The sequence below is a fragment of the Macaca fascicularis genome, chromosome 6 (assembly GCF_037993035.2).
Source record: "Macaca fascicularis isolate 582-1 chromosome 6, T2T-MFA8v1.1".
NCBI lineage: Eukaryota > Metazoa > Chordata > Mammalia > Primates > Cercopithecidae > Macaca > Macaca fascicularis.
In genome coordinates this window covers 169728446-169752646 of record NC_088380.1, presented here as the reverse complement: position 1 = coordinate 169752646, position 24201 = coordinate 169728446, and positions in this window count along the sequence as shown.

The window sequence follows — 24201 nt, the reverse complement described above, 5'->3', positions numbered from 1 at the left end:
GAGACTTACAGTAGGCCAGGTATAAAATAGAACAAAGTTTGGAGATGACCAGAGTCACAAGGATTGGAATGTAAGTGAAAATAATAGCTGTGTAGCCAGTAAGAATTTTGTAGTCTGCCTGTTAGAAAGACTGTTATGCCTGGACTTGTGATCTTCCTGATCTTACGTGGATACAAACCAATGTCCTTGTTTCTTTGCTTTCTCAGCTAATAGATTTTTAGAAAAGGGTTTCTGGAGCCAAACACACTGTCCATGGTTTGACAGAGTGAATGGAGACAGGAAAACATACTTTCTCAAAAGAGCAAGATTGCTTTTCCATCCTCATTCTTCTGGTCTGTCCACTGTACTGCAGCAATATTAACCAACTTGATCTTTCCTTTTGTCACATTCTTACCACCATATTTCCACCTTAATTTATTATTTAGCAGCAGGCTTTCATGTAATTATTTAATTTTTGGTTTCCTACCACAGATTGTGTGTGACTTATCCAGGGTTCACAGTAATACTACAAAATAAACAAACAAAATGACAATTTATTTAGCCTTGAGTCTATAGGGTTTTGCTGATTGGAACTCGGATTGACTGACATGGCTATGCTTAGGTGATTTCAGCTGGGCTTGCATATGCCTCTGCAGCCAACAAGAATTAGCTTGGAGGTGCTGCCCATCTTGGTGAGCTCACTCACATGTTTGGTTGAGGGTCAGCTACTGGTTGCCTTACCTAGGATGTCCTCATCTGGGCTGACTTGAGTGGTTTGGTTCGTTCCTCATATCCCTTTCTTCAACAGGCAAGCCTGAGTATGTTCTTCCCACTGTGTAGATGCTCCTTGACTTATGATGAGGTTACATTCCAATAAACCTATTGTAAGTGAAAAATATTTTAAGTCAAAAATGCATTTGATACCTTGCTAAAGCCATCATAAAGTTTAAAAATTGTTAAGTTGAACCATTGTAACTCAGGGACCATTCATTACTAGCAGAGGGTAAGAGACATGTCTAATCTTATTTTTTCAATAAGTTTTCAATCTTATTCATGAGTCACTTTGCTAGTATTTCATTGACTAAAATTAGTCACAAAACCAGCCAGGTTCATGAGTAAGAGTATAAAGGCAAATCCAAATCACAAAGAGATATCACTTTATACCCATTAAGCTGGAAAAATAAAACAAAATGAAATGAAACCCGAAATTAACAAGTGTTGGAAAGGATATAGAGAATTTGGAACACTTCTGCATTGTTGGTGAGAATATCAAATGAGGGAACTGCTATAGAAAATGGTATGGTGATTGTTCAAAAATTTAAACATAGAATTACAATGTGATCCAGAGATTTCCTCTCTAAGTACATACCCAAAGAATTAAGAGAATTTAGTTTTCAAATAATCGAAAGCTTGGGTTCAAACAGATATTTTCACACCCTTGTTCAGTAGCAGCATTATTCACAAAAGCCAGAAGTTGAAGTGTCCCAGGTGTCCATCAACAGATGAAAGGATAAACAAAATGTGGTACATATGTACAATGAACTATTATCCAGTCTTAAGGGAATTTTGTTGCATGCTAGAGCATGGTTGAAACTTGAAAACATTACGTTGTGAATTATGCCAGTCACAAAAGGACAAATATTGTATGATTCCACTTCTACTAGGTTCCTAGAGTAGTCAAATTCATAGCAAGTAGAGTGGTCGTTGCCAGGAACTAGAGTTGCTCCAGGGACAGGAATTGGTAATTAATATTTAATAGATACAGGGTTTCCGTTGGGGAAGACAAAAGAGTTCTGAAGATGGATGGTAGTAATAATTGCATAATGTGAATGTACTTCATGCCACAGAATTGTACACTCAAAAATGGCTAAAATAATGAATTTTGTGTTATGTATATTTTGCTACAAGAAAAAAATACACAAAAAGAGCAAGGTTATAGATTGAACCTCATCAGTACTTATTAGTGAAAGCCATGTAGCAAAATGGGTGCACAGAAAGGTGAAGAATTAGAGACATTCAGGCAGTATCTACCACAATGGGAATCTTTAAAGGTGGTAGCACTTTTAGCAAAGCACTAGAATCATTACAGTATTAAATTTTATTCCAAGTGGCCTGATATTTATAACAGATTTAAAACATTATAGAGGGGTATTATACCAGTCTTAGCATTGAACTCTAAATGCAATAGGGGTTTAAGTTTTGATCCAGAATTCAAGAATACAGATGACAGAATACCCAACCCTCATAGCACACAAAATGCTAGTTGCAGTGACACATTTGAGTTGTAGGGAATAATTCAAACCCTGTTTAGGTTTTCTTATGATGCATATCACATGATGCATATAATAACTAAATAATTAAAATCGTTTGTATCAAATGGATATCATTAAGATATCTGGGGCTGAGCACAGTGGCTCACTTCTGTAATTCCAGCACTTTGGGAGGCTGAGGCGGGAGTATTACTTGAGGCCAGAAGTTCAACACCAGCTTGAGCAACATAGTGAGACCCCATCTCTACAAAAATTTTCTTAAAAAATTTGCCACATGCAGTGGTACACATCTCTAGTCCCAGCCAGTTGGGAGGCTGAGACAGGAGGATTTTTCGAGCCCAGGAGTTTGAAGCTGTAGTGAGCTATGATTGTACCACTGCACTCCAGATGCGGTGACAGAGCATGATACACTGTTTCTTTTTTTAAAAATGAAAAAAAAAGATGTCTGGGAAAATAAGGTACTGAACACTTTATTTAATAAATTCACTTACTTTTCAGCAGTTCTATAAAGTTATATAAATCTGGAGTTGCTGCATTATTTCTTATGTCATTGTGATTTCAGCTTAGAGTATTTAAATGTTAATTAAAATTCTGGACTGTTTTTCATAATTTCCTTCTTAATCTAGGTTATTATCAATTTCCTGAGTAGTGAAAATGCTTGTGGTTCTCATAGCCAAGGCATCTGCCCAGTATTTACACAAGAGCATCATTAGATATTTATAATTTATTAAAATGCCCATGTATGTTCCTTTTGAATAATTGGCTAATAACTCCATTCATAACGGAAATTTGTGTGAGTTCTAATTTAATTCATAGAAAACCTAACAATATTTAGTATATTTTTAAAGCTATCGCAGCACAAATAGTACTGATATTTGTTTTAGTATTAGTAATCCTTTTTGGTGTTTGTTTTTATTACTAATTTTCAAGTGATAAAAATCATGAAAGTAAAGCAAGATGGAAATCATTCTTAATATGAGCTATTGAGTTGAATATTCAAATATATTGAATTGTTTTTAAATTCATTATTTTATTATTGTAACTTTTTGAGGCAGATTAAATGAATATTATGCCTATGTCATAGATGACAAAAGGAAAGCTAAAGATTAAGTGACTTTAAGGTCACCAAATTGATTAGTGTTAGGGAAAGAATAAGATACCAGAACCACCTAGAGCTGTGATGTGTGATACAGCAGCCACTAGTCATGAAGGTATTGAGCATTTAAAATGGGAATACTCTGAGATGAGATACACTGTGAGAGTCAAAAAAAACACTGGATTCCAAACATAATACTAGGAAAGAAATGGAAAATATCTCAATAATTATATATTGATTGAATGTTGAAATAAGATTTTCAATTTATGGGGTTAAATAAAATATTAAATTAATTTCACCTTTTAGTTTTCTTATGTGACCACTAGAAAACTTAAAATTGTACACATGGCTGTCATTATATTTCTGATGGACAATACTATCCTAGAATAGTTTTATCTACTGCTTTAGGCTAAATATCTAAGCCTGGGGTCTGAATTATGTGTATAAGTTCCTATAGTGTGATTCATACATAGTTTATAACTTTCTAGATGTTTAGTAGTACTTAGAAATTTTAAAAAATCTTACCTGAAAAGAATCTTACCTAAAAAGAACAAACAATTGTTTGTTGACTTTTTCTCATATGCCTTGCCCAAAGCAATAGAGAAAAATAAAGTTTATTTAAGACTTTTACCTAAAAAGAACAAACAATTGTTTGTTGACTTTTTCTCATATGCCTTGCCCAAAGCAATAGAGAAAAATAAAGTTTATTTAAGACTTTCCATATAAAATGTGAGAGCCACACATAAAATTTTAAGTTTTCTAGGAGGCACATTAGAAGACGAAAAAATAGTGAAATTAATTTAGTCATGTATTTTATTCAATTCAATGTATCTAAAGCAACCAAGCTAGTGATATTTTAAACAAATCTGTTTATATATCTCTCTCTACTTCTTATAACCCTTATAACCTACCCTTGCCTTTCTGTTGTTAAGGCAATTAAAATTCTTACCATGGTAAAATTCTTATGATCTATCCAGCCTTACCGTAATGCTTACTTTTTCTCAATCTTTCTCTCCACTCCCTTCCTACTACCAGGGCTATTTTACTGTCTTTCATAGCTTTCAACACTCCAGCATCCTCTCACTCACCCCAGGGCTCTGAGCACTGCTTCCTCCTTGTGGAACACTGTTTTCTTTTTGCCTAGTTAACTCCTGTTAATTCTCCAGATTTCAGCATGGGATTATCATTTCCTTATGGACTATTTCTTTGATTCTCAAATGTAGATCAGTTATTTTTTATAATATGCACTCACAGTAGCACTAAATTTATCTAATTTACTTTGGGTAAATTATTCACCCTTAGCTGAAAAGTTCACTAACATGATTATTTGATTAATATCTGTATGCCCTAGTAGACTCTACAAGTCATGACACTGGTCTTCCTGTCTTTTTTTTTCTTTTTTTTTTTCAGTGCTATATTCCCAGTACACAGTAACTGATACATAGTAGGCTCTCAATAAATATTAGTTTAATGATATATAAGTGAATAAACTCATAGATGGGCATTCTTTGAGGTATGTATAATGCTGTATTTAAAATAAGATTCAAGATGTTTAAATAAGGTCCTCTGACATTTTTTATAGCTATTTTATCTTTCCTATTTGTTTTGCAAAGTAATTCAGTTTTCAAATAAAAATCAGATTCACTATTATAGTATATCTTTGAATACTTGAGCATTGTCAATTGTATTGCTCAACATATACCGGCATTATGTACTTGGTTCACACAAAAACCCTAAGAGAGAAAAATGGATATTTCTACTTTTGGGGCAAAAAGTTAAGTTGAAAAGTGAAGTGGCTTTGCTTCAACTTAAAGGGACAATAATAAATACAAAACAGATTTGGAAGTGGTGTTTTTTGTGTACATGTGTGTGCACGTGTGAGTGTGTGTGTGAGAGAGAGAGGGAGAGAGAGAGAGAGAGACAGAGACAAAGTCCAAGGCTAGATTTTCAAATACTGATGAAAAATGAGAACTGATATTTAAATGATGACTTAATGGCCCAGAGAGAGATGCCTTATTTAAGGAATACTAAATTATGTCTGGTAAGTAATTCTAAAGAATGTAGACCATTACTATTTTTTTTTTTTTTTGTTTTTTTGGGCAGAGTCTCACTCTGTCTTTTAGGCTGGAGGGCAGTGGCACAGTCTCTCAACATACTGCAACCTCCACCTCCTGAGTTCAAGTGATTCTCCTGCCTCAGCCTCTCCAGTAGCTGGGACTATAGGCATGCACCTCCACGTTAGGCTAATTTTTGTATTTTTAGTAGAGACAGGGTTTCACCATCTTGGCCAGGGTGGTCTAGAACTCCTAACCTCAAGTGATCTGCCTGCCTCAGCCTCCCAAAGTGCTAGGATTACAGTCGTGAGCCACCGTGCCTGGCCCCTCACCTTTTTAAAATTAATTTATTTTCTTGAGACAGGGTCTTGTTCTGTTGCCCAGGCTGGAGTACAGTGGTGTTATCTCGGCTCATTGCAGCCTCAGCCTCTGGAGCTCAGGTGATCCTCCCATCTCAGCTCCTGAGTAGCTGGGACTACAGGCATGCACCACCATGCGTGGCTAATTTTCGTATTTTTGGTAGAGATGAGGTTTTGCTATGTTGCCCAGGCTGGACTCCTGCACTCCAGCATACGGCCTGCCTCGCCTCCCAAAGCGCTGGAAATAAAGGTGTGAGCCACTGTGCCCAGCCTAACCCTTACCTTTTAAAAGGATTTTCATCAGAAAGTTCATATATTTAATATTATTTAGGGCAATTTTTCTAGTTGCTAATAAAATATGGTTAAGTATCCAATGGTTTTCAAAGTATGGGGCCTAAGCTGGGAACATATGCATCATCCAGAAACTTGTTAAAAATGCACATTCTTGACCCCCAACCCAAACCTATAGAATCAGAAATTCTCAGAGTGTGTGCAGCTCAGGAGTTTGTGTTTTAACAAGCATCAGCATTTTAGTATTTGAGAACAAGTGAAGTAGACTATTAGATTTAAGGAGCATTCTCATTAACAGCCTCAAAATTATGTAGTGTATGGCAAAACATTTTGGAAGCCTTTCTGTGACAAAGGGAAAATGATAAATCTTAGAAGACTTCTGTTCTTTAAAAAATAAAACATAACTGATTTTTGTATTTCAAATGTCCTCTATAAGATTTCTATTTCAGTCATCAAATTCTCAAATATTTTCACAAGAATCAAGGTTCCCGAATCAAGAAAACATTTGGAATGTTTATAATTAGTTATGTATTGGAAAATTGACTCTGGGATAAAAAACTGCCCAGATTTGTTGCCTTTGCTGATTTCTGTGCTGTTTGTTCTTCCCAAATGGCCAATTTCAAGCTACCAGTAGAGTCATTATGATTTGACTGAGTGTGGGATTGAAGAAATGCTCAGAATAGGTGTTCTATTTTTTCTTTTTTTTGGAGGGAGGAAGGAGACTCTTTAGAAAGGTCTATTTTGCCCAATCCACTCACATTATAGAAAATTTCTTTCTACTTTATTCTTTTTTTCCCTTGTTAAAAATAAGTCATACAGATTCTTCACACAAAGTATTCTTATAATATTTTGGTATTTAAATGGGCTGCCGGTCACTTGATTACATTATCTTTTATTATAAAACATGTGCTGAGTTCTCAGCAATTTATGCGTGCAGAGGGTCCTTTGCAATGGGAAGTATTTGGAACGTGTATAATTCAATTTGGATTTTGGATAGATATTCCAGCTATATGTTTTTATTTAGGGATTTCTTTGGTAAGTAGAGCCAATCCTCAATAATTTCATACTGTAACAAAAACCAAGAGTTTTGCATAACTAAGAATCAACGTTTCAATTATTCAAAATATTATTGAATGTAATTATGATTGAAAATGGTTCCAATGAGTAAAAACAAACAGTGGAAGTGAGGGCATTTTTTTTCTCAGCTGGTAAAAAAGCAAATCTGCTGTGTTATAATTGGTGATGAGGACTTTTTAAACAAATCTGGCTAGTTATTATTTCTAGTCTGGTTGCTGTCCTGGTTTTCAAAATATTTCAATGCTTTCTTGGGTCTTTTTGCTTTTTTTTCTTTTAAAATGGCATACTCTTTTATGGCATACTCATACAAGAGTATGCCATTTTAAAAGAAAAAAAAGCACTACTATTAATGTTCATAAAAATCTGTTTTGAATATGTGTCTCCTGTGCTCAGAAAGGTTCGATATCTCCCACTGCTCACAATATAAAACCCAACAATTTACCTTGGTACTCAGTCCCTTTGACTCTTTGGCCCTTCCTACCTTTCCATCATAATTTTCTAATACTGTTCTACAAACACACATGCACTTTGCTATCTCTGTGAATACTTGCAATATGTTTTTTTCTACCTGTGATATTCCTCCTTTTTCTCATAATTCTATGCATACTTTTTGTCCTATGCGTCTCTTGTTCTCTCCAAAATTTTTTCATCCTTCCTACTGCTCTAGGTGAGTAGTACAATACGATGATTAGAGTCACTGCCATGGTTTGAACATTTAGCTGCTATACTATCTTTTGTACATTACTAAGTTACTCTCAGTGTGTCTTTATCTGTAAATGGGGTTTAATAAGAACTGTTTTGTGAGTTGCATTGTGAAGATTATGTGAGAAAAGATCTGTAAAGCATTTACTAACGTGCTTGGCAGGAATTATTAACCATGGCTTTATGTTTTTTCTCATTTGAACTTAAAAGCTATATCCAAACACTTGTTTGGACCTTTGATGTTTTCTTGTATTATACTTTTATATACTTATTATGGTGTTCTGAATATAACTGTAGAGTCTCAGCCACAAGGACGTACTTTTGGCCTTCTCTATAACATCTAACATACGCCTTCTCTTGTACATAGTATATACCAGAATAACAATGAATGAATAAATAAAATGGAAGAGTATAAGAAACACTGATTAGATCATTGGGAAAACAAAGCTGTCTCAGCTCTGCTAACATCATGTTGTGTTGTATTAGCTATTACTAACTGACTTCTTTGAAAGTCAGTGTCTTTATTCAAAATAGAGGCACTAGGTAATCTCTATGGCCTTTTTCAACTGCAGGGTGTAACTATCTGAGATATGACTTAACTTCATGAATGTAAATACAGAGTGTTTGTTATAATTACTTATTAATTTCTCTACTGAAAACTTTTTGTTTTATTGTACTTTATTTTTATGCCCTCAGATGCTCAGAACTGAGATGATAATACTCCTCAATTAATGATACACAATTACCCCTGATCTGTGGGAGACTCTTTTTCCTTTTTAAAAATTGTGTTATGTGTGTTTCCCTTCAACTTATATACTCTGTGACTTAGAGATTTAAATGTGACAGTAAAATTATAAAAGCAATAGAAGAAAACACACAAAACAAAATAACAAGAACAAAAACAAATTTTCCTGGTCACTTACCTCATTGTACGTATCTCAACACCCAATAATTAAGAAGACCTGTCTTTCTGCATCAAAGGTATCTCTTTGCCTTTTCATTTCTAGCCATTTCCTCCACTAATACGCCACTTGAGAACACCATTGTCTCTCTTGCGGATTATTGTAGTGACCTTCTCCTAATTTCCTTTTCTCTCCTTCATTCTTCAGTTTCGAATTAGCTCACCCCTTATAAACTTATTGAGTTATTTAGTGTAAGCTAATTCAAAATGTACTTTGCTTCTTGCAATCAGAATACTCTTATGATTAAAAAAACTTTTAAAAAGTAACATCTACATTAAAAATTATTAATTTTTGTGGGTATGTACTATGTGTCTATATTTATAGGTTACATAAAATATTTTGATATAAGCATGCAGTGTTTTATAATCACATCAAGTAAATGGAGTATCCATCACTTCCTGCACTTATCCTTTGTTACAAACAGCCCAGTAATACTCTTTCAGTTATTTTTAAATGTACAGTTAAATTATTTTTGACCATAGTTTTTTAAGGGCAGAAATAAATTTTATAGTGGGTCTATCTCATACAGTCCATTCACTTTGTACACTTTGTAGATAATTTCTCTTTTGCTCGGATTTATTTGAGTTGCTAAAAAAAATTGCCATGTAAATTCTAGGTTTATTCACACTAAGTGCTTTCCTTTTTCTCTTTTGATTCAAACCTGTGTTTTTTTCTTTCCTTCTCAGCAAGAACCAGTATTATTCAATTTGCAGCTTTCTATAGAGTCAACCCAGTTCATATAATTCTTTATCGTTTTAGCAGATTATGGGTCAAAAATAGGAATGTATCTACCATATGTTTGATGATAAATTAGCCAGTGGTTTCATTTCCTTATTATATCTATAAACCAGATCATTAAGTAAACAAATTAATTGAATTATCAAATGTAACATAATTTCTTCTGACCCAAGCAATTTGGGGATGATTCTACTATTAAATGTTATCATTAGGAAGAAAATTAAGAGTGTAGACAAATAGTGGTTGAACTGCTCTCAAAATGTGGACACACTTTGGAAATGTTTCAGAAATTTAATTTCCATCTTCCACTTCAATGTGTATGGCAGCAAATATTAGTTCATCCTATACTATTACAAAGCATTATCAAGAACAAAACAACAGCACATGCAGTATTTCTATAGAATTGTAATCTACTGGGAAATATAGAGAATAGCATTTTAGATGTCTACAGCTTTTGGAGGATTACATTTTTGCCTTATCTAATGTACGTTGCCTTTAGTTAGTTTCTTTGGTTAAATAAAAGATTCCTTGACTTTCCTTTATGAAAGTTGCAAGAAAATTTTCCAAGTCCAAAATTGAAAATTTAAAAACTATTTAGAATTCTCTAATTATTAGGGTTTTTTTTTCTAATAAAGCCACCTCAGGGTCCAATCTTCTTTCCTCATTCAGTTTATGTCAGTCGTTATTTAGTACAGGTCAATGATTTAATTCAGATCATTTATTTTGCCTCTATAACATGGTGCTTAATTTCTAATTTAACTTTTCCATATATGTTTACATATCATTTTCAGTTAGTAGTATACTCTTTAGGTCAAGTGTCATGTTAGACAACACCTGTAGGAAAACATGCTGGCCTATTGTCAGAAATTCCAGGTTCAAGTCCCAATTCTGACACTATCTTTCTGAACTTGAGCAAATAGCAGTCTCTCCTGAATCTCAGTTTTCCAGTGAGCTACCTTACTTTTTATCATGTGTGTTAAGTGAAATGTAGTGAGATCCCTTTACAAGCTCTAAAGAGCCCTAGAGATATAAGGTGTTTTTTTTGTTGTTGTTGTTCTTTTGTGGACGCCTCAACACACTGCAGGAAAAGAGCTCAGATATTGATGAATAAGCATAGAATTTCTCAAGGCTTAATGAAAATAAAAAAGAATTTATTATATTCCAAAGGATTCACTGAGTTTCTAAAGTACTCATAGATGCTATTTAAACTAATTAATTTCCCCATCAAGTGGCTATAGAGCATGAACAAAAATGGAATATGATAAGGTTTCAGGGTATTAAATTTTCTTCGTAGAATTTCAACATCTGTTTCCAAATACTGTCTAGGTTGTTGTAAAGAATTCATTTAACTATCAGATAACTTTTACTCTTTTCCTTTCATATAGAAATGGGATCTTAATGTGACATATATTTGTGTTTGAAACTGAGCCATAATCCAAATAAACAATGTCCTCAGTTTTATCCAAATAAAAATTATTTTGTTATCTCTTCTGGGGAAGATAATTAATCACAAGAAAATAATTTTTCACAGGACATTTACTTAAAAGCATGTGTCATACCCACTTAAATGCTTATTTATCTTCATGATATTAGAAATTCAGCCTCAGTAATTTCCATCCAGAGCTCAAAAGGACATTTGCTAACTGAATTTAGAGCTCTATAATAAGAAAGCAGCTTAGTTATAACTAAATAAAAAAGGATGAAATGCTTTTCTATGTTAGTGAATAATAGTCATGTTAACCATTGAAAATAAATGGAAAATGACTTCAACTCCAGAAACTGGCTCCTCTTTGAAGCTAAGTAGGGAGCATAGAAATAATGTGGTCAGCAATTTTGGCCTCATGTACCTTTCCCACAATGCATTTACAATCTGTCCATCTCATTTGTCAGCTATTGTTGCAACTGTGCTTTCAGATTTTATATAAACCAAAATATATAATCTAAGAAACAAATGTGAAAAGAATTCATCACATTAATTTTATATAGAATCAAATGTATTTTTTAAAAAATCACAGGAGAAATATAGCATATGCTTTCTTAATGCAAAGATGAGGTATTTTACTTTAAGCAGATTTTCAGTCATATAAAATTTCTTATTAATGGTGTACTATGGAAAATCTAAATAGTGCATGCAAAATATAACCTTTTCTAAATTATGACTCAGTATTGCTTGACAGATTAGTCAGTCACAACGTGATTTGATTCTGTGCTGGTTTGTGCTCAATGTGATTTCAGAACCTGAAACTAAGTAATTAAAATCTACCTTATCTCACTAAGCCAGTGGGAGAGGCTCATTATGATCCAGAAACAAACTTATTGGCCTGTGGTCATGCATCAGAAAGAAGAGTCAAGATTGTGTTTATGCCTTCAGAAAGTTTAGTCATCCGTCTTTGAAGTTTCAGCACCATGAACAGCAGTAGTCTCCTGACTGGTGGCAGAAAGGGACCGAAAACTCAATTAGGGCTGTAGTTATTTTTCAAAGAATAACATTTCTTTATTATCCAGCCAGTTTACTGAAGGATGAGCTAAAATGTAGGAAAACCTATCAGATTATTAGGTAGATGATATTGTAGCTTGCTTTAGGATCTTACACCGATAGAGACTTGGTTTGTAGGAAACAGTTTTACTTAGTAGTCAAAGGACCTGCCCTATATCTTATCCAACTCTTTTTCACTCTACAGCAACTTCTACTAATTTTCTGTTTGTTAAAATGTGTGTGGGCTGGGTGCAGTGGCTCACACCTGTAATCCCAACATTTTGGGAGGCAGAGGCGGGTGGATCACAAGGTCAGGAGTTCAAGACCAACATGGCCAAGATGGTGAAAAACCCATCTGTACTAAAAACTACAAAAAAAAAAAAAAAAAAAAATTAGCCGGGTGCGGTGGCAGGTGTCTGTAATCCCAGCTACTCAGGAGGCTGAGGCAGGAGAATTGCTCGAACCCGGGCAGCAGAGGTTGCAGTGAGCCGAGATCGCATCACTGCATTCTAGCCTGGGTGACAGAGTGAGACTCCATATCAAAAATAATAATAATAACAATAATAAATAAAAAAGGTTTGTATAATGTTTAGTAAACGAAAAGTTAAAAAAATTCACTTTACTGACAGCACTTGGGGGGAAAGACTTTTCATGTGGATGTATAAGATATTGCTATAAATGAGTTTTCAGCCACATATTAATTTTTACCTCTATTTCTCATATATACAGAATGAACATTTTTAATAAAACTATGTTTCTAAGGCCAATAACAGTTAGTGTCAATTCTTGTTCATTTGATCATTCATTCATTCATTCCACAAATATTTATTTGGCATCACCTCTGTACTGAGTACTCTTCTGTGTATGGGGGTCAAAAGAGGTAAATATAACTGATAAGATTCCTGCATTCATGTGCGAGTCTAGTGGGAAAGCAGGCATTAAAAAAACCTTTATAAGACAAAAACTATATGGTTGTGATATCTATGAAGAAGGAAAGGTACAAAGTATCATTAGAGTACATAGGGGCTGGGGACGAACACTTGATCAGATTTGATATTGACTAGGAAACACTTATAAGAAGACATGCCTTTATTTCTTGCCTGGATGTCAATATAACCTCAGAAATGGAATTCACACACTAACTCATTTTTTTTTTCCTCCAAACTATGTCCTGTACGGTGGCTCTCATGATCTTTGCCATGTGTAAAGATGGGAAAATGCAGTTTGAAGGCTATAAAGGTTTTAGTTACCCACTTAGAATAATAAGTTATGTATGTCTGTAAGCCATTGGTCTATAACTGAACAGAGTGTATTGTTGGCTTCAAGCTAGAAGGGTTGTGAGTCAAATGTGATTAATGCTATAGCATGGATAGGTACTGTGAGATTACTGAGTAGCTATATATGTTTCCTATTAGATTAGGTACATATATTCCCTAAAAATATTCATTAAGAAGTTTAGGACTCACTCAGTTATTCACCTTTAAATTATATATGGCTTATATATTTATATATATATATATTTGTTTTGTTTTATTGTGTTTTGTTTTAGATGCATAAATTTGTGATTTCCAGAAAAATTATGTTGCTTTTCATGTCTTCATTATTTTTTATGTTTATATTTATTTCTATAAGTGAGATTTCAAAATGCTGAAATAATTGGCCATCCAACAGTTAAAATCCTATAGTAGTAAAACTATGGAAATCCTGGATAACTGTGACTATTCTTTATGATACAGCTTTTTCTTAAAATTGATATTAACAAAATGCCTTGATTCAGAATTAGCATGAAGTTATACATGTGCTTTTCCCCTATCTTTCAGTAACTTAATGGTTTAAATTGATGTCATATTGAAAGACAAAATTTCCACAAGAAGAGACACTTTGAATAGAGAAAATTCTCAAAAATGCCTCTCTCAATCAAGTTGCATCTTTTGATACTTTTGTAAGTTATTTTGAAGCAAAGTCGCTATTATTTACATTTATTGTTAAGCTGTTAATTTCCTAAATATTTTGATATGCACAATTAACTTTCACAATAAGTCCCATAGATAAATACAATAATTAATCCAATAATTAATAATAGGTGGGGTATATGAACCTTTATTCCACAGTAGAACAGTTAATTTGAATGGGACTGGAGTCCAAAACTTTTTACTTCTGACGAGACTCCACACTCTTCATATTAAATTGCAGGTCAGAGAACAGCCCAGTTTATGTGGCCCAGAGTTTCACCTAGATATTACATAACAATACTGGATTTTTATTGGAATATTGTCTGGTTGTTTATTCTATTTTGCTAAAGTGCCAAGTATACAAAATTTCCCATAATGCACTTTAGAATAATATTGCTTGTCACTTTAAACATAGATAAAATTCTCAAAGCCTTCCTTGGATTCCCCCAGATTACCCATGTGTGTTTGGAATTACGTAGGAAAATGCAACTGAAGAGTTTCTCTGCACTGGGCTTGATGAATGTGTTCCTGAGATGAAGAAATTTGCCAGCTGTCTGAGAAATAAAAAGATTACAAAGTTTTACCAGTTCTTGAATTCATTGACTTTCTCACAGTTTGTAATGAGATCTGAGGGTGACTTTCAGTGCAATTGAGATGATCCTTTTTGATCTATCTCAGGGTTTCTCAACCTCAACACTATTAACATTTTGAACACATAATAATTGGATATGAGGAGGGCTGACCTGTGCATTGTAGGGTGATTCATGGGATCCTTGGCCTCTACCCATTAGATGCCAATCTCAGCTTCCCATTATGACAAACAATATCTCCAGGTGTTGCCAATGTCTCAAGGAAGTGGGCAACATAGTTCCCAGTTGAAAACTGCTGATCTAGATGTATACACTTCCCAGAAATGCAAACTTTTTCCTTATTTTATGGAATGCAAACAAATGTCTAGGCTTTTTCTGAATAATGAGTATCTTGATTTTGTTGTGGTTGAAGGGAAATTCCTAAGTGACCGTTGTTCTGTGCTTTCTTTTAGAATAATTAACTACACTGCTCTCTCAAGCCAATTATTATCATATAAAATGTTTTCAAGGCCTGTGTGAGTATTCAAAGGTCATGTCCATAGTAAAATGGCAAGTCTTTTCATCTGAAAACTCAGTAAATCAAAAACTACTATTCAAGAGGAAGAAACAGCCACAAACTATTATTTTTCCTAATAAATCTGCCCTTCCCTACAGTCTCACATTGTGTTGAGGCAGTGATGCCAGCTTGAAAGCCTCATTATTCAAAAGGCTCATTGTCTTATTTCTTTGTCTTTCCATTGGGCCTTGGTTGAAGCTATTCTGTACCACTCCTCCAGGTTTTCTAACTTCAGGTCTCAAAGATCAGGATTTCAGGCATAACTCCTTTTTCTCTCACAGACTCACACCTTCGTAGGCCTATCAGTTCACTTATTCTGAGAAATCAACTTGGAATATGAAGGAGTGAAACAGATTGGCTAAGGTACTCAAAAACATAACCACTGGTGCCCACTTCTTTACACTGTCATCACTAAACAAGGCATCCGAATAACCTGTTATAGAAGCAAAATTACCTTCAAGGTGACTCCATCCATTTCTGTGTTATAAAGTAGGTGCCAACTTCTCTTTCCAAAAGACAACTTATCTCCTAAGCTAAATGGTGAGGAATTTTTGCTATCAGTTATTCTACCAGACAGTGATGCAATCTCCTTGCAAATGCAATCTGTTTTTCTGATGAATTGCCAAAGTTTAGTGGCCACAGACGGAGGTGAGGACAGGGAAGAAAACCCCACAGGCATAGTTGTCCTTGTTTGAGGATGTCATTAAGAAGTCCATTCTGTTTCATGGCCAGATGCTTCCTTGTTGCCTTTGTAGAAGGCACACTCATTTGTGTTTGGTGGTACAAAGAGCTATTTTTGTTGTTGAGTGCAATTGCCTCCATTTAGAATTACTTAAAATGAGCACATGCACTTTCTGGAAGGCTACTTCACTTTCATTTTATTAAATGATTTATTGGATGGCTCCCAAAATGATTACCTAGAAATGTCAGGTAAAGGTTAATTCAATACCATGGGGCAGAGTGGTGTTAGACTTATGTGGCATGAGGCTGATTAGAGCATTTGCCTTAGGAAAGGAAAGGGAATAATGTAGTGTAACACCGTGGGTACCTGGCATTATTTTTCAATTTACCTGTTGATCAAGAAATACATTTCCAGGTGTCATTTCCATCTCAGAAGAAGTGAAAATATTTTTGAAAGAATGGTCACACTTCACTATTTGAAAATATATAAAATGGTCACACTTCACTATTTGAAAATATATATTGACATAATTTAGGAATATTTTTTATTTGATCTTCCTAGCTCTTCCGGATTTCCTTAATTTAAAAAAAAAAATAAAACTCTACCTTGCTCAAGCAATTGTTATTGCAGGTCTCTGCTTTAGCAGCTGAATGCAATCGCAAACTCCCATGACACCCTTAACAGTTTGTTGTATGTTCTTAGTCTGCTTTCCAGGAAACCATCTTTATATAAGATTATGTCTTCATATAAGATTATACTATGGAAGAAAGAAGGGACATGATATGGGAGACAAGGGGAAGTGCATTTTGGCAGATATATTATTACATAGAATTTTTGAGGTCTGGAAACTGAATTACAGTGTGGGCTTGATTACTAGCTTCATGGTCTGTGTACTAAATATATGACATTAGGACAATTCATCTTAAGCTTTAGTTTCCTCATCTGTAACACAGAAAATGCAGAAGACAGTTTGCTTCACACAAACATGCTCAGTCTACACATTTTCTTATTCAAGAAGCATTCATTGAGCACCAGCTGTGTCCCAGGAATGGTTTCCAGCTCTGGAAACAAAAGAGTGTGCCGAAACAAGCCCATTCTGCTGCCTTCATGGAGCCTGTGAGTTATGAGCTTGGTTAGAAAAGCAGCTATGAATTAAGTAATCATATAAACCTGTGAAATTTTAACTGTGATAACTGCTATCAAAGCAATGCAGTGTTATAACTCCTAATTAGATTCAGAGTCTGAGACAACAGGAAACTTCCTTGAGAAAGTGACAGTAGAGCCAGATTCCAAAGATGAATGGAAGTTAACTAAGTACAATGGTCTGAATATTTGTGTCCCCTCAAAATTCATATGTTAAAATCTGTTCACCATTGGGATGGTATTGGTAGGTGGGAAATTTGAGAAGTGATTAGATTATAAGGTGCTCTTATGGTTGGGATTAGTGCTCTGGGAAAGAGGCCTTAGGGAGCTGCCTTGCCTCTTCTGCCATGCAAGGACACAGCATGAAGACATCCTCTATGAATGAGAAAGTGGGCCTTCACCAGACATTGAATTTGCTGGGATCTTGATTCTGAATTTCCTTGCTTCCAAAACTGTGAGCAAACTACCCAGTCTCTGGTGATTTGTTATAGCAATCCAAACAAGCTGAGACACTAAGGGATGGTGGGGAGAGAAAGGGAAGAGTAATCTAGGCAAAAGCCCTGCATCAACAGAGAGTGTCAGAGAAATGTAGTGAAGGCCAGGGTGGTCGATGCCTCAGGAATGAGAAAGTAGAGTAGTGTGTAGTGCAACTGGAGATGCTAGCAGGAGTTTGAACATGTAGGGCCTTTTAGACCATATTATGGATTCCTGTTTTTTTTTTTTTTTAATTAATATTTTTGAGAAGCCACTGAATAATTTTAAGAAGACTGAAGTGTTGGTGATGGTGACATAAGTATGTTGTATTTTGAACTCTGGTTACAATATAAAGAAGATAGGTGGATGGGATGGATCCTGCAATAGGCTAACTGAGGGCTGAGGGCACCTTGGGTTAGGGAGACAGTAGAGAGGAGGGGAAGAAGTTAATAGCATTGAGAAGGTAGAATCAATATATATGTATTAGATATAATTATTGTTATTGCTATGGTTCTTATGCCATGTGATCCGACTATTGACATAGAACCAATTGCTTTTCCATGCTTAGTGATATGGTTTGACACTGTGTCCCCACCCAAATCCCATCTCAAATTGTAATCCCCATGTGTTGAGGGAGGGACCTGGTGGGAGGTGACTGGATCATGGGGGAAGACTTTCCCCATGCTGTTCTTGTGATAATGACACGAGATCTGATGGTTTAAAAGTGTGGCACTTTCCCTTCACTCTCTCGCCTGCCGCCATGTGAGACGTGCTTGCTTCCCTTTTGCCTTCTGGCATGATTGTGTTTCCTGAGGCTTCCTAGCCATGCTTCCTGTTAAGCCTATGGAACTGTAAGTCAATTAAATCTCCTTTACTTATAAATTACCCAGTCTCAGGTCGTTCTTTATAGCAGTGTGAGAATGAGCTAATACACTTAGAAAAATTTGATGCCAATGTGAAACCCCCTTTTTCAGGTATTTTTTCTTTGATAATCATCATCTTTAAGGGAAAATCTTCACCCAGTAAGCTGAGACCCTCTAGTGGACTCTGAGAGATCCAATAGCAGATCTTAAGTTGCACTAAGCACTTTAGTCTCCTTATGGATTCTGGGGTTTCCCACAAGAATGGTGCACCTCTGCTGAGAAGATCCATGGCCAGCTTAACCATCTGTTCTCCTAAACTTGCCATGTTTTAGATCCTGGTTCCCCATTTTTTTGGTGATGAGGTATAGATTTAAAATGTTTCATTTTGTCCTATGTTACTTGGAGGGCAAAAAAAAAAAAAAAATGTGTTGTACAGAATTGACAATCTGGTGCATAGCAATGACTAAGTCTCTATTCTTGGATACCTGACTCCCTTTAATCCTCATTTGCAGTTCTGACAGTTAGTGTATGGACTTGAACTCACTTCTTTTTCCTGACTCTATTCAAGTTGTTGTACTAGGAAGGTGGGGATAGAAGTATCTACATACTCAAGAATGTTCTGAGGTTAAAACATTACATTTATTTGTGTAAATATTTGCATGCCAAATATTTATTTATTCTAAAGATATTTATTAAGCATATATTAAGTGCCTGAAACTGTTTACTGAAGAAAACATATACGAAAACAAAATATATCTGCTCTTTTGGTATTTGTACTCTGATTAGGATGGGATGGAGTGGGGTTGAGAGTGCAATATCTTCCTAAAATTCCCCAGCTGGCCCATACCTTGGCCCTCACATATAAGAGGAATGCGCTCTGGCCTGATCTGGCACATCTCTCACTACTGGCCAAGGAGTCTGAATGGCCACTTGCTCTTCTCTGGAGATCATGATGTAGGCAACTGGCACTTGAATTCCCTGCCCAAACAACTTCAAGCCCATACTTTTAGGGAGTGCACAGGCCTATTTCCTGGGTCCATATGCACAAGACAAAGTATACTACTGTTGTACCCCTTTCTATGTCTGAGGAGTGGCCAGGGGCTTATAGTTTCCCTGGGGTATGAGATGGGCACTGTAGATGGAATATGGTTATATGCAGTGGTGTGTCTTACATACAAACATGAGGCCCATTCTTATATGAGACAATGTCAAGGGTGGGAAGAAAAAGGGGTTGGGCTGTGGGTAAGGATTGGTCTCCTTCTACCATGCTGTTATATTCTGGCATAGAACACCAAGCAGTCAAAAATTCTACATTTGAGCTTGGCCTTTCATTACCAACCCATTTGTGTCAAGGCAGTAGATAGATATTTTACTTAGCAGTTTTATCACTTGATTTCTAAACTTCTAAATATTCAAGCATACAGTAGTGGGCCTTAAAATCTCAGGAGAAGGTTTATTAGAGAGGTGTTTAATCAACAGATAAACAAATACCTGAAGACAATCATTGTAGACAGTGATAAATGTATGAACGTAATAAGTCAGGGAGATGTGACCATGACCTCTGGAAATAGCAGCTCTGTTAGACTGGTTGCTGAAGGAACTTCTCTTTGAACAAGCAGCAGAGAAATGAGATGAATAAGAAGGCATTCATTAAAAAGATCTTACTGCAGGTCATTTCTGGCAAAGGAAAAAACAGATGCAAAGGCTCTAAGGAAGAGAAGCACTTGGTGCATCCAATAGAAATAGAGTGAATAAAAAGAAGGACAGTGCAATTGGAGTATAGTAAACTCAAGTACCTAGTATAACTTGGAGTTAGAGAAGTCAGCAGGAGACAGATCCTATAGGGCCTTGAAAATCACAGTTTAGAATATGGATTGATTCCAAATGCGGTTTAAAGGCAACTGTAACATTTTACACAGCAGAGCAGTGTGATATGATTTATGTTTTTCAGTGATCATTCTGGCCATTCAGTGGCAAATAAATTGTAGAGACATAGTAACAGAAACAGGAAAATCATATAAAAGACTATTGCAGTGGTCCAAGTTGGTGTTGATAGTGGCTTGGATTATGTTGCCGGTACTGTGCTGGACATTTGGTGTAAAAATATTGTGATTGAATGGTGTGAAAAAATGTGTTAAGAACTATTCTATTGACTCCAGCCAGAGGGACAGAGTGCGATCATGTCTCTAAAAAGAAAATACATAAAATATAGAAAATATTATATTGAGTTCTATGGAAACTTCTAGCAACTAATTACATGTTGAATTCCTTTGGGGACAACACTGTTTAGCCCATGCCTCAGCAAACTGACTATTCATTCAGTAGTCTTCCTCTTTCAGACAGCACCCCTGTCCCCACCTCCACATGTGATACTAACAACATCAGTAAATCAAACCAAATTATTTAAAATGTTATTTGAAGATGAAATATAGTGAGCTGCAGTGGAGGCTCAGACTGAGTTCTGTGGTGGGTCACTTCTTAACAGCTGAAAACGGAAAACTGTTAGAAGGGAACAGGAAAAAGTATGAGGAAATAGCACAAATTTATTCCAGTTTCATGTCAGATGAAATTAAAACTGAAATGCTTGGCTTATTCATAAAACTGTGGTGTATCATATAAGGCCTTTACATAATGAATGACTAAGCAGTGTTTTCAGTTTATGCTATTGAATTATTAACATATATAGTAGAGTTTACAAGTGCCAGAAAGTTCAGTTTACCCAATAAGTGTTTCCTGAAGGCCCACTGTGTGCAGAATGAACCAGGGAATACAGAGAAAATTCTAGTTCTTGACTTAGAAGTCCTAGAGGACTAGAGGAGGCCACGATTCAGTAAAGGCTTTGATTTTTAAATCTTTCCAGCCTACTTTTTCGATTGTTATAAAGCTCACAGGTTTTTTGTTTGTTTGTTTTAATTTGCCCACTTTATTTTCCTTAATATTGTCTTCTTTACATTCCAAACTTTCAAAGAAGGAGTCTTTGTGAATTGCAGTATTTTCTTTAACATGGCCCCATTCCCATGGATGTCTTTATTATTTAGTGAAATGGTTATTATCCCCTAAATCTTTGTCCAGAGGGTAAATTGCTCCTTAGGTTATTTTAATGTTCCAATCCCCATGAAATGTAATTAACCTGCCTCTTGTCTTATCTTTTGTCCAAAGTAGCTAGTTACCATTAAACTAGATCTTGATTTTGTGATTAAATGGCAAAAGCACTTTCTTAGGTAAAAGGAATAATGTCTTCCATGTAGGTGTCATTTAAAAATAATAAAATACATTTTTTTTTTTTGCACTGTGACAGTTCCATTGTGCTTATGGCATCTTTGTTAGAAACTGTAATTCCTCTTATTTTGAAATTATTTTTTCCTTGGCTTTTTTAGACTTGAGCAAAAGTTATATTTCCATATGGCTTCTATAAAAATACCTTTCTGATGCTCACATTTTCACTAATAATATGAGTGATAATTAAGATACACAACATATGTAACTATGCAGGTAAAGGAATTATCTACATGATTTTATATCATCTTCACAACAACCTATAATGTATGCACAACATACAATTTGCAAAATCTACATTTTTATAAAACTGGCATTGTTTGTTCACTCCCTTTAAAAAAAATCCCCACTATAATGTAAACAATATGAAGTCAAGGATTTTATCTGCCTGTTTCCCTGTTATTCTTCAGTGCTTGCCTGATGCCCGATCCAAAGGTGATATTTAACCTGACTTTCTAACTACATGGCATTCAGAGATAAAGTAGTTTGCCTACAGTAACACAGCTACTATAGAAGTGTCGTGCTCCAAAGACTGTTCTTAGTGAGCTTTATACGTAGTTTCAAGGGGCACGTTCAGAGCCCTGCTGGGATTAGAATTAGGGATTCCTTGTGCCATTTGGAATTATCTAATAATGGTGGAGCTAAAGATCTGCTATATTTTATATGATCTAATTTGGAGAATGTTTTATTCTAGATAAATAGCATTAGATTCTTATTAAACAAAAATGACTTGCTGTAAGGCTTTTTCTTCTCATCACAGTAGCATTTTCCCTCATATTCCAATTTAGTCCTAACGGAAGTAACTGAGCCATGAATGTCAACTTCCCCTTTCTGCGATAACCCACATAAAGTTATGTTTTTCACAGGCTGTCTAATTAAAGTCTTCCTATCCTACCATAAATGAGTTTAGAAATAGTAAATTCTCCTTTCTGGGGAAATTATTGATCCTGCCCTCATTGTTCTAATGACAAACATTGGGTGATTTCACATTTCCTGCTGCAGTGAGTTTCAGCTCCTTCTCTGAGCATTCAAGATGCTTACTTTTTTTACACTCTCTTCCAAACATTGAAACCCAGTTATATCATTAGTCCTCATTTCCAGAAATTTCTACTGATATTGAGGGAAAAGAGAGAAAGGAATTAGTTAGGCAGATAGCTGGGACAAGTCCTCGGTAGAATTCCTTTTTTTCCAAACAAAGGAACAGCCTGAAAGATCGGGCTGCAAGCATAGATAAGGAGGCAAGGTCCACCATAAAGATGCTTAACTAGTAAGGGTCACATATACATGGTAGGCTTCAGTGAGCACATTCCTTTCTTTTTCTGGACACACTCAGATATGGGTGTTTGTGCAGGGGAGGGGGAAGGGGGGCTTACTTGAAGCATGCCTAAGAGGAATAGCATAGAACCCAGAACATCTGCAATAGGGAATCCCACCCCCTTAGACATATGCAGTAAGGGAAATTAAACAACATGGAGTAACTTAGGGTGAGTCCACATGTGCACTGAAAGGATAGGGAGGAGCTGTCGGGAATTCATGCCTTATGCAAATGAAATACCTAGTCCTAACCAATTCTTTGTACCTTATGTAAATGAAATATCTCAGCCTACTAGCCTGTTTATAAAATCACTAATATTCAACTTTAGAATGGCAGCCCTCTTTCGGGCCCTCTCTCCATTGCTGAGAGCTTTCTCCTTTTGCTTATTAAACTTTTGCTCCAACCTCACCCTTAGTTTTCTTGGTGGTGAGACAAAAAACTCCAGGTCCTACTTTGGAAAACAGAACTCAAACACTATGGTCATTGGTAAGGCTGCTGCAATATCGTGTAACCTAGGGAGGCTGGAGGGCCCTCTTTAGCCTAGGCTGAGATCATCCACTTCTGTACCTTTGTTTGTGCTGGTGTTATCACCTCAGATAACACCAGCTTACATGAAACTTACATGAAGTATGTAAGTCTGCTTGCATGAAGCCTGCTGTCTCCCAGGGCAGAACAGAAGTAACATCTTCTTTTATAACTTGTGTCTCACTTATGGCTCTCTCCCATAGACTAGGCCAATGGTATATGCCACATCCCCTCAAGGTGGCAGCCTTCTGTGACAAGGTGTGAGTTTGAATCTCTGTGAGTGCCCTAAGCAATACCTACTTCACAGTGAACAGAATGATGCTTAGTTAGCAGCAGGGTTCTGCTCCCTCACATCCTTTCTTCCTTTGTTCTTTCTGTGAGACAACCCTCTATTCTGAAGAGTCAGGATGCTGCATATCACTTGAGAAGGATTTAGAATCTTTGGGTTGGAGCATCCATATGGACAACAGAATTTCTCTTTGAATACTGAACACTCTTTTATTCTTCCCGAGTAAAGGCGTTCCTCCATGAAAGAGTCAGGGAGGAAGGAAAAAAAAACAAGTCCCTTAGATATAAACCCTGTGGTTATTTTTATCACGTGTCGTGTGGTGTTGATACAATTCACTATCTTCCCCACATATAGTAACACCAATTCTTTATTTTTCCCATTCAGTAATTTGTTCATTCAGAATCCGTCTTGGATAGGCACCAGAGAATTCCCTTCTTTCTTTGATTGTTCTCCCTTTTCTTCAATTCCTTATCGTTTTGTCCTCTTCTACCTCTTTGAAAGTCCTATTATTCCATACTGGACAGGCACCTCC